Source organism: Aquarana catesbeiana, linkage group LG01 (assembly GCF_042186555.1).
Source record: "Aquarana catesbeiana isolate 2022-GZ linkage group LG01, ASM4218655v1, whole genome shotgun sequence".
In the NCBI taxonomy this organism is placed as follows: Eukaryota; Metazoa; Chordata; class Amphibia; order Anura; family Ranidae; genus Aquarana; species Aquarana catesbeiana.
Genome location: NC_133324.1, coordinates 909,330,605 through 909,342,957, shown reverse-complemented (window position 1 = coordinate 909,342,957; position 12,353 = coordinate 909,330,605). Strand labels below are relative to the sequence as shown.

General features: G+C 49.5%; 1 long non-coding RNA gene across 1 annotated transcript in view; it reads left to right on the top strand.

Moving 5' to 3' along the window:
- Nucleotides 1-12,353, top strand: part of LOC141120215 (uncharacterized) — a 143,698-nt gene that overhangs the window by 83,122 nt on the left and 48,223 nt on the right. The window lies entirely within an intron of this gene.

The following is a 12,353-nucleotide window of genomic DNA, read 5'->3' as shown; positions in this document are numbered from 1 at the left end:
TAAAATAGGTACTAAATACAAATTTCTGTTCGGTTCTCTCAATGATCAGATCCAAAAAATGGATTGAAGATTTACTTGCTTCAAAAGTCAGGGTGATACCCCTATCATTGTCATTAAGTACCTGAAAGAAATTTTTCAAACCCTTGTGGGTGCCAGTCCACAGGAGGAGGATGTCATCTATGTACCGGGCCCACAGCAGGAGATGTGGGTTATCCATGGCATAGACGACATCCTCCTCCCATTTGGCCATGAACAGATTGGCCAGGCTGGGAGCAAACTTTGAGAACGTCTCATTCTCTAAACTAAGGGAACATTTCCTTCCAAAGTGAAAGTCTATTTGCCTTTTAGTAAATTACCGTATTTATGGGCATATAACACGCGCCAGCGTATAACACGCGACAGCGTATAACACGCACCCCAAGTTTAGGAGGGAATTTTAAGGAAAAAAACTTTTAGGAGGAAAGTTTAAGGAAAAAAACTTACATTTAAATGCCCATCAATGCAGCCTCATCAGTGTCTATCTGCAGCCTTGTCAGTGTCCATCTGTAGTGTTGTCCCTGATTGCAGCCTTGTCCCCCATTGCAGCATTGTCCCCCATTGCAGCCTTGTCCCCCATTGCAGCATTGTCCCCATTGCAGCATTGTCCCCCACTGCAGCCTTGTCCCCCATTGCAGCCTTGTCCCCCCTTGCAGCCTTGTCCCCATTGCAGCCTTGTCCCCCATTGCAGCCTTGTCCCCACTGCAGCCTTGTTAGTGTCCATCTGTAGTCTGTGCATCTTTGAAAATGGCGCCACCATTCTCGGCCGCTTTCGGCCATTCTCGGCGGCTCTCGGCTGCTTTCGGCCATTCTCGGCGGCTCTCGGCCGCTCTCGGACACACTCGGCTTTCGGCGGCTCCCGTGGGACTGCGAGAGGCGTCGAGAATGGCCGAAAGCCGTGGAGAATGGCCGAGAGCCGCCGAGAATTGCCGAAAGCGGCCGAGAGCCGCCGAGAATGGCCGAAGGCAGGCGAGAGCCACCGAGAATGGCCGAAAACAGCCGAGAACGGTGGCGCCATTTTCAAAGCCGCCGAGAAAAGCTAAAAGCCGCTGAGAGCGGCCGAAAAGCTTACAATCGGCGGGGGATCGGCGTATAACACACACCCACAATTTCCCCCTGATTTTCAGGGGAAAAAAGTGCGTGTTATAAGCCGATAAATACGGTAACCCCAGCATGGTGCTTCACTCAAAAGTAAAAAAAGTCCACTTCACCAGCTCCACCTCCATTCTTTGGAGAACAGTTAAAAAAAAAAAACATAATGTGCAAAAAGTGCGATGCTAAAATTATACAACACACATTTTTAAAATATGTGAAACAAAACAAACATCATAATGACATATCTATATTATATAGAGTACTGTGCAAAGGTTGTAGGCAGATGTAAAACAATTCTGTAAATGAAGAATGCTTTCAGAAATAGAAAAGGGTAAATGTTTATTTCTATAAATTAACAAAATGGAAAGTAAATGAACGGAGAGAAATCCAAATCAAATCAATATTTGGTGTGACCGTCCTTTGCCTTCAAAACAGCATCAGTAATTCTAGAAACACTTGCACACAGTTTTTGAAGGAACTCAGCAGGTAGGTTGTTCCAGACACCTTTTAGAACTAGCCGCAGATCTTCTGTAGATGTGGGCTGAATCAAATCCTTCTGTTCATCTGACTGGATGATGTTGAGATATGGGCTCTGTGGTAGCCAAACCATCAATTCCAGGACTCTTTGTTCTTATTTACATTGAAAATAGTTCTTAATGACATTGGCTGTGTGTTTGGGGTTGTTGTCCTGCTGCAGAATACATTTGGAGTCAATCACACACCTCCCTGATGGTATGGCATAATGGGTTAGTATCTGCCTGTATTTCTCAGCATTGAGGTCACCAGGGGCGTTGCTAGGTCTACAAAAGATCTGGGGCTAGAGCCTATAGCAGCGAAGCAAAGAAAGTCATACACTTGGGCGGTCATACACATGTATATAATATACGTGTGTGTGTGTGTATATATATATATATATATATTTATGGTTGGAGCCCTATGTCCGATATGGACATAGATAACACTTATAGTAAAGATGAGACTTACCATTGGAAATAGACCTAAAAGTGTGGACTTACCATATGAAATGGACCTGAAAGTGTGCCTTGGTCTAATGGCCGGTATGCCAAAATAAGGGGGCATACCCTGGTTTAAGAAATGATTTTTCTGTAAAGAGAAATGAATGAAATGAATAGTTGAGAAATGTTGTGAAATGGGGATGGGAGGGTGGGTATCGCGCACAGAAAACCGACAAGCACCACAGGTGAGCGGGCTGCTTAAATACCCCCCGGGCTCCTCCCATAAATTCAGGCCACCATACTGGCCTTCCTACTTATGGTTGGAGCCCTATGTCCGATATGGACATAGATAACACTTATAGTAAAGATGAGACTTACCATTGGAAATAGACCTAAAAGTGTGGACTTACCATATGAAATGGACCTGAAAGTGTGCCTTGGTCTAATGGCCGGTATGCCAAAATAAGGGGGCAAAAACATTCAGGTAGGGTTATAATATTTATTGGTTTTCAGTTATTTATGGAGCCAATTTGGAGAATGCCTGTGCCATCTCTATTTGCGGATTGGGGATATACCGGGGCGAAGCAGGCTGATTTCCATCTGCCTAGTCTTTTGATGATGTGGTCTGGAACCCCGTGGCGGGATGCTGCGGAGGCTGCTCCGATGCGAAAGGAGTGTCCGGAATACTGACTAGGGTCAAGGTGAAGATTGCGGAGAAGTATCCTTATGTGTTTCATAAACTGAGAGGCGCTTAAGGGTTTAACTGGGAATGGTAGAAGGGGACTGGTGTCTGGTTGCTCAGGCAGGAGTGACCAGAGTCGGTTGAGTACCGTGACTGGACACCAGCTGTTGTTGGTTTTGTAGAGGTGAATGTTCACTCCTGAGCCCGTTTGCTGGGTTTTAGAGACCTCGAGGTGCAGGATGAAATGGTCTTGGTGTGGAAGCAAGTGCCGTCTGCATAGTACTTGGTCTGTGGGTTTGTTAGAGGTGAATTCGCCAGGTCGCAAGAACCCATAGTAAGCTAAATATATGGCTGCTTGTAAGACCGTGCTGGGGAGCAGACCGAATGGCGAAGTAGCCAGAATAGTTGACATGTCCCTAAAGATAGGCCCCGTAATGGGTAAGCGCTTGGTGCTGATGACTGGTTGTTGTTTCTGAATGCCCCTTAGGATGGCTCGTATAGCGTGTGATGAGAACAGTGAAGATTTCGTGGGGTCTTCAAGCGTCAAGAAATGTTGGATGCCGGCTAGATATAGCCGAATGGTATTGTAGGATAAGGCCAGCTGATTGTGACAGTGCGCAGTGAAGGCCAGTACCTGTTTGACATCTGTTGGTCCTTTACGGCAGGATGTGAGAAACTTATTGAACGCCTTCCAAGCTGTCTGGTAGGCTTTGAGTGTGTTGTGCGAGAGTGAATGATTAATGAGTTGTGTTGCTCCGTGTAAATGTTGAACTAGTCCAGGGTCAGTTGTGACCAGACAGGGATAGGGGCCGACATTGGTTCGGCTTCGGGAACCTGTTCAAAAAAGGAGGTATAATTAAAACGTGACAGTGCGTCAGCAGCTAAATTGTATCTGCCGGGAATAAATGCACAGTGTATGTTAAACTGATGCTGTAAAGACAGTTGTACCAATCTGTGCAGGAAGGACATGACTGTTAGGGACTTGGACCTGCCTTTGTTGATGATGTCTGCTGTGGCCTGGTTGTCGGTGGTGAAGACTACGGTTTGTCCTGTCCAGTGGTGGCCCCAGAGCTGTGCAGCTGCCACTATGGGATAAAGTTCAAAGAGGGAAGATGTTTGAGTAAAGCCGGGTATCAACAGAATCTGTTGAGGCCAGAGTCCTGAAAACCAATGGTGGCCAAAAATTGCCGCGAAACCTGTGGAGGCTGCAGCGTCCGTCACCACCTGGGGTGACCGGGGCGAAACCATGGGTATAAATAGGGATATACCATTCCAGGTGGACAAGAATTCCTCCCACATAGATAGGTCCGCTATAGCCGCGGAATCTAGATTTAAGATCTGATCGGGGTCCTGAGTTTCTGGCAGGAATCTAAGCAGACGTGATACAAAGGTGCGGCCTTGTGGAATAATTCGCATGGCGAAATTAAGCATTCCCAGGAGAGACTGCAACTGCTTTTTGGTACAGCCCTTGGTGTGTGTAAACTCGTGAAGGACCGCCCTAATGCGGGTTAGTTTGTCGAGGGGGAGACTGGCTTGCATAGCGCAGGTATCCAAGCTGACCCCGAGAAAGGTGATGATGTGTGCTGGGCCGTCGACTTTGTGCTCGGCGATGGGAACATTGAGGTTTCCAAATATCACTCTGAGTTTGTCGAGGTCTCCTGGGGGCTTGCTGGGAGGTTCTATTAGTAGAAAGTCATCCAGGTAATGGATGACTTCTTGGCATTGACCCTTGTGTAAGAGTATCCAAACAAGGGACTGAGCGAACGTGTCGAAGAGCCAAGAAATACTCTTCGAACCGAAGGTTAATTTAGTGGCAAAATAATATGCCTCCTTCCACTTGATGCCATGCCAGCACCAAAGGGATGGGTGGATGGGCAGGAGCTTGAAGGCATCCGAGATGTCGGCTTTGGAGAGCCAGGCACCTGTACCTGCTTTGACGATTGCTTGTATTGCCATGTCGACGGAGGAATATTTTAGGGAAAATTCTTCGGAGGGTATCAGGGAATTGAGACTGGGGATGTGGGAAGAATGAAGCGCAGACAGATCGTACACCAAACGCAATTTATTTGTGAACTTGCCCTTGACAAGCCCAATAGGGCTGACTCTCCATGTGCTGAAAGGGGGGCGAGTAAAAGGGCCTATAACGAACTCTCAATCTACCTCTGTTTGTAAGAGCTGATCTATGGCTTGTTCGTCAATGGCTGCTGAACGAAGATTGGCACATTCGTGAGTACTGTGGGGAAGTGAAATGAGGCCAGTGTGAAAGCCTGCTGTGAAGCCCTGGATAAGGTAGGTGGCCAGGGAAGGGATGGGATGTGAGGTGAGGTACAGTCCTAACCATAAGAAGTTGATCCGGCTTAGTCATGCCCTCTTGTGTTGTTTGACTTCGCACAAGTTTCTTGGGTGTGCTCTTTGGCATAAGGTGCAGATGTGGAGTAGGTGGCACTGGCTGAAGTTGCAGGACCCGTAGTTGTAGTTATTACAGATGGCTGCCCCTCCCATGGTTCGGACTGGGCGTCCGAATTTGTCCACCTGAGGCGTTTGTTCAGGGGGCGACTGACCCTGAATTGTACCCGAGGTAGAGGGAAACTCGAAGGGCCGTCTGATCGCCGCATTGGCGCACCAGGTGGCAGTGTGGGTGGAGGACTGACAAATCGCACACAGAGGTGAGCGTAAGCCGGCAAAGTGGCGACAGAAGAGCTCTGTGTCCATGAGACTCCAATTTGTCGTAGTCTGGAACTGTGTGAGTCTGGCGGCGGCCTTAGCGGAAAAAGAACGGTGGTAGTCATAAAATGCAAATCCTCCATACTTGTAGCCCAAGTCTACTACCGTATGGAGATATAAGTCCAGCTCTTCCCGTCTGCTGGGGGTGGCTGAGCATAGGACGTCTCTGAGGATGCCAAAGGCCAGGGTAAATTCTGGGACCGATAACTTGCGGTTCAATCTGGGGTCTTTGGCTTTAAGGACCACCGATATGTCACCCCAGGAGTAGGCCTTATTTTCTGCCAGATTGTGCATGGAAATAAGGAGAGAGGCCAGGTTGATGTCCCTGCCGTCCAAAATGTCCTTCCTGATACTGGTTGGGACCAAATGGGAGGGGTAGACAATGGGGCTCCAGCCTGAGGTACCTGCAGGAAGGGGTGTCAAGGTTTGAGTTGCGATTGGGTCAGGGACAGCCGTGGCCGGTCGAGCCTCCAGGAGTGCCACCCTGGTTTGGACGTCTGTAACCGAGGTAGACAAGGATGACACCATCGTGTGTAATTGTGAGATAGCTGATGATATTGACTGGAGGGATACCTGTTGGGTACTGGGTCCTGCTGCTGGTGGGGGGAAGAGGAGTTTGAAGAGCTCGCCTTTCCTCGCTGTGGCGGGGAAGGGGACACCTCTGCGTCTGAGCTCTGCCGTCAGTTTGGGGATAGTCCATCCCCTGAGGGACTGCACGCTGCCGCTCTCTGAGACCGGGGAAGGTGACAGGGGGGCCGTGAAGTCTTCGCTGCCGGCCTGAGACATAGTTGATCTGGTGAGAATCTCCTGTCTTGAGCTCTTATTTTCCAGTTGACTGTAACCTATTGGGGGTGACATGAATTTCAAGTTTTTCTTTGATCCCCTGAGTCATACTTACCCGACTTATTCTCCCATTTTTTTTTTTTTTTTTTTTACCTGGGGGGATATCGTCCAACCTGGTGCAGGGTGGACCTACTGAACTTTGACTGACCTAGTGGAAAATGAAAGGTGATAATTCGTGAAGGGATTGCTAACTAACTTGAAGCAACAATTTGCATGGTGCTTGCAATCTTTGTGACAATGAAATGATTTGAAATGTTTGCCTTGATTATGAAATGAGTGAACTCCATGACAGAGGCCCGGCCCGGTCGTGTCGTGATTGATCCGACCGTGAACCGGGCTCTGGAGCATGTACTGAAATGAGGCAACTGAAAAACATTGGTGCACACCAGGACGAATCGGTGCCTGTTTGATGCATCTGGATTCGAATCGGAGCGCAGTATGAAATGAAATGAGAGAAATGTTTACCTTGACCGAGGCTCGAATTGGTTGTGCCGTATTTTGCGACTGGCAACGAACCGAGCTCTGGTATAGGTATGGATACGGCCGAAACAAGTGAGGCATTCCGTGACGAATCGGTGCATCTCAGATGCGACTGGTTTCGAAACAGTGATGCGCTGTGGGAGTGAAATGGTAGTAATGGCATGACAGAGATGCGGATCAGTCGCCCGATATCTGCGACTAGCTATGATCCGGACTCTGGAGCATGTTTCAGAAATGAGGCCGAGCCCTGGGGCACGCCGTAACGAATCGGTGCAAGGAGGATGCGACTGGATTCGAAGCGGAGCACGGTAAGTGCAGGTGTAACATATCGTTTGCCATGACGGAGGCGCGAATCGGTCGTGCTGTTGTAGCGACTGACTACGACTCGGACTCCGGAGCATGTACTGAAATGTGGCCAATCCTGGGGCACGCCGAGATGAATCGGTGCATTTCCATGCGACTGAATTCATGTCGGAACGTGATACGTGGTAATGAAATGATAACCATGACAGAGGTACGAATGACTGATAATAACGTGACTCTGGAGCATGTACTGAAATGAGGCCGTGACTACTGGGGCACACCGGAGCGAATCGGTGCATCTTTTAGGTGCGACTGGATTCGAATCGGAGCGCGGTAGGTGACTGAAATGAGAAATGATTGAAATGATTTGAAATGTTAGAAATGAGTTTAGAAATGTTTCAGAAATGAGAAATGATTGGTATCGAACTGACGTGGTTCGAAAAGATTTATGCATTTACGAATCGCTATGGCTGTCTGCTGACACATGTTTAACAATTAAGACCTGTCTGAAATGAAGCGACGCTTGCGTCGCTATGGTTTCCTCAGATAACGCGAAATGGTAACATGACGACAGTGCGAGTAATACACATGCGGTTACGTTCGTGAAATTTGCGAGTGATTCGTAATTCTGATACCACGGTTTAGTGACATGACATAACGTACGTAAAAACAAAAATCCGAGGGGACCCTACCTGCGACAGCCCAGCCAGACGCGTGGTGCGAACGAATCGGTAAACGCGGACTTCAAAAACTCTCGGGCACGGAGATCACGAATGCGGGAACTTGTGAGCCAAGTATTTGCGAACGCTAAAATCGGAATAGTCGGCCTAGTGACGTATATCGCGCACAGAAAACCGACAAGCACCACAGGTGAGCGGGCTGCTTAAATACCCCCCGGGCTCCTCCCATAAATTCAGGCCACCATACTGGCCTTCCTACATATATATATATATATATATATTATATTTATTGATATATATATATCTATAGATATACATCTATACATAGTTATATATCTATATATATACAGTATCTCACAAAAGTAAGTACAGCCCTCACATTTTTGTAAATATTTTATTCTATCTTTTCATGTGACAACATTGAAGAAATGACACTTTGCTGCAATGTAAAGTAGTGAGTGTACAGCTTGTGTAACAGTGTCAATTTCCTGTCCCCTCAAAATAACTCAACACACAGCCATTATTGTCTATATAGCTGGCAACAAAAGTGAGTACACCCCTAAGTGAAAATGTCCAAATTGGGCCCAAAGTGTCAATATTTTGTGTGGCCACCATTATTTTCCAGCACTGCCTTAACCCTCTTGGGCATGGAGTTCACCAGAGCTTCACAGGTTACCACCGGAGTCCTCTTCCACTCCTCCATGACGACATCACAGGGCTGGTGGATGTTAGAGACCTTGGGCTCCTCCACCTTCCGTTTGAGGATGCCCCACAGATGCTCAATAGGGTTTAGGTCTGCAGACATGCTTGGTCAGTCCATCACCTTTACCCTCAGCTTCCGTAGAAAGGCAGTGGTCATCTTGGAGGTGTGTTTGGAATCGTTATCATGTTGGAATACAGCCCTGCGGCACAGTCGCCGAAGAGAGAGGATCATGCTCTGCTTCAGTATGTCACAGTACATGTTGGCATACATGGTTCCCTCAATGAACTGTAGCTCCCCGGTGCCGGCAGCACTAATGCAGCCCCAGACCATGACACTCCCACCACCATGCTTGACTGTAGGCAAGACACACTTGTCTTTGTACTCCTCACCTGGTTGCCATCACACATGCTTGACACCATCTGAACCAAATAAGTTTATCTGGGCCTCATCAGACCACAGGACATGGTTCCAGTAATCCATGTCCTTAGTCTGCTTGTCTTCAGCAAACTTTGCAGGCTTTCTTGTGCATCATCTTTAGAAGAGGCTTCCTTCTGGGAGGACAGCCATGCAGACCAATTTGATGCAGTGTGCGGCGTATGGTCTGAGCCCTGACAGGCTGACCCCCCACCCCTTCAACCTCTGCAGCAATGCTGGCAGCACTCATATGTCTTTTTCCCAAATACAACCTCTGGATGTGACGCTGAGCATATGCGATCAACTTCTTTGGTCGACCATTCTGAGGCCTATTCTGAGTGAAACCTGTCCTGTTAAACTGCTGTATGGTCTTGGCCACCATGCTGCAGCTCAGTTTCAGGGTCTTGGCAATCTTCTTATAGCCTAGGCCATCTTTACACCCTGTTCCAAATTATTATTCAAATTCTATTTCAGTGTCACAAAGATTAAATATTTTGTTTTTCAGTTTAAGGCTGGGTTCACACTGGTGCGACACGACAGCCGTCCTACTTTGGATCCGACTTTGCCCTGCGACATGAAGCCGGCATGTGTCCGATTTTCAATGAACGGGGATCCGACTTGGATCCCCGCCAATGCCCGGCACTGTGTTTGGTATGAATCTTTAGGGGGAACTCCGCGCCAAATTTTAAATAAAAAACCGGCATGGGTTCCCCCTCCAAGAGCATACCAGGCCCTTGGGTCTGGTATGGACCTTGAGGGGAACCCCCTACACCAATAAAAACGGCGTGGGGGTCCCCCCAATCCATACCAGACCCTTATCCGAGCACGCAGCCCGGCCGGACAGGAATAGGGGTGGGGACGAGCGAGCGCCCCCCCCCTCCTGAGCCGTACCAGGCCGCATGCCCTCAACATGGGGGGTTGGTGCCTTGGGGGAGGGGGCGCGCTGCGGCCCCCCCACCCCAAAGCACCTTGTCCCCATGTTGATGAGGACAAGGGCCTCTTCCCGACAACCCTGGCCGTTGGTTGTCGGGGTCTGCGGGCGGAGGGCTTATCGGAATCCGGGAGCCCCCTTTAATAAGGGGGCCCCCAGATCCCGGCCCCCCACCCTATGTGAATGAGTATGGGGTACATGGTACCCCTACCCATTCACCTAGGGAAGTGTCAATAAAAAAAACCACAGTACACAGGTTTCAAAATTAATTTATTGGGCAGCTCCGGTATCTTCTTCCGACTTCTCCCGGTGTTCCGCCTCTTCTCCCGGGCCCCGCCGCTATCTTCTTCCAGCTCTATTGCCAGCGAGGGGCCCGGTCTGCTGCCGCTGTCTTGTCGCCGCTGTCTCGCCGCTTCTTCTCTTCATCTCTTCTTCCGATGTTGACACGACGCTCTCCCCGGCTGGAATGCTCTCTGTGCGCTCTGCTCTGACTTATATAGGCGGTGACCCCGCCCCCTTATGCCGTCACAGTCTCTGGGCATGCTGGGACTGTGACGTTTTAGGGGGCGTGGTCATCGCGATGACCACGCCCCCTAAAACGTCACAGTCCCAGCATGCCCAGAGACTGTGACGGCATAAGGGGGCGGGGTCACCGCCTATATAAGTCAGAGCAGAGCGCACAGAGAGCATTCCAGCCGGGGAGAGCGTCGTGTCAACATCGGAAGAAGAGATGAAGAGAAGAAGCGGCGAGACAGCGGCGACAAGACAGCGGCAGCAGACCGGGCCCCTCGCTGGCAATAGAGCTGGAAGAAGATAGCGGCGGGGCCCGGGAGAAGAGGCGGAACACCGGGAGAAGTCGGAAGAAGATACCGGAGCTGCCCAATAAATTAATTTTGAAACCTGTGTACTGTGGTTTTTTTTATTGACACTTCCCTAGGTGAATGGGTAGGGGTACCATGTACCCCATACTCATTCACATAGGGTGGGGGGCCGGGATCTGGGGGCCCCCTTATTAAAGGGGGCTCCCGGATTCCGATAAGCCCTCCGCCCGCAGACCCCGACAACCAACGGCCAGGGTTGTCGGGAAGAGGCCCTTGTCCTCATCAACATGGGGACAAGGTGCTTTGGGGTGGGGGGCCGCAGCGCGCCCCCTCCCCCAAGGCACCAACCCCCCATGTTGAGGGCATGCGGCCTGGTACGGCTCAGGAGGGGGGGGCACTCGCTCGTCCCCACCCCCATTCCTGTCCGGCCGGGCTGCGTGCTCGGATAAGGGTCTGGTATGGATTGGGGGGACCCCCACGCAGTTTTTATCGGCGTAGGGGGTTCCCCTCAAGGTTCATACCAGACCCAAGGGCCTGGTATGCTCTTGGAGGGGGAACCCATGCCGGTTTTTTATTTAAAATTTGGCGCGGAGTTCCCCCTCAAGAACATCTGAGCACAAGTCGCGTGCCGAAGTCGGATCATGCAAGACGGCAATCCGACTTTGATCCGACTTCAATGATAGTCAATAGGCTGAAGTAGGATCAAAGTCAGACCAAAGTAGTACAGGGAGCATTTCTAAAGTCGGAACGACTTGTGTCGGACCAGTTAGGACGGCTCCCATAGGGAAACATTAAATTTCACACGTCATGCGACATGAGCTCCCAATGTCGGAGCGTTTGTCGGACCAGTGTGAACCCAGCCTCAATCATGGATGGCATTGTGTCTCAGGGCTCTTTTGATCACTGAAAACAATCTTGGACACCTGTGATAATTAGATTGCCAGGTGAGCCCAATTAAAGGAAGAACTACTGAAGGAGGGTGTTCCACATTATTAAGCAGAGCACCATTTTCAAGCAATATTGGGAAGAAAAAGGATCTCTTTGCTGCCAAATAGAGTGAAATATTTCATTGCCCTGGACAAGGTATGAAAACATTAGATATTTCACGAAAACGTAAGCGTGATCATAGCACTATTAAGAGATTTGTGGCTGATTCAGAGCACAGACGGGTTTCGTGAAGATAAAGGCACATTGAGGAAGATTTCTGCCAGATCCATGCACTGGATCAAGAGAGCAGCTGCTAAAACACCATTACATAGCAGCAAACAGATATTTGAAGCTGCTGGTGCCTCTGGAGTCCCACGGACATCAAGGTGTAGAGTCCTGCAGAGTCTTGCAACTGTGCATAAACCTTCCATTCGGCCACCACTAACCAATGCTCACAAGCAGAAACGGCTGCATTGGGCAGAAAAATAAATGAAGACTAATTTTCAAACAGTCCTGTTCACTGATGAGTGCCGTGCAACCCTGGATGGTCCAGATGGATGGAGTAGTGGATGGTTGGTGGACGGCCACCCTGTTCCAACAAGGCTGCGATGTCAGCAAGGTGGTGGTGGAGTCATGTTTCGGGCTGGAATCATGGGAAGAGAGCTGGTAGGCCCCTTTAGGGTACCCGAAGGTGTAAAGATGACCTCTGCAAAGCATATGGAGTTCCTGACTGACCACTTCCTTCCTTGGTACAGAAG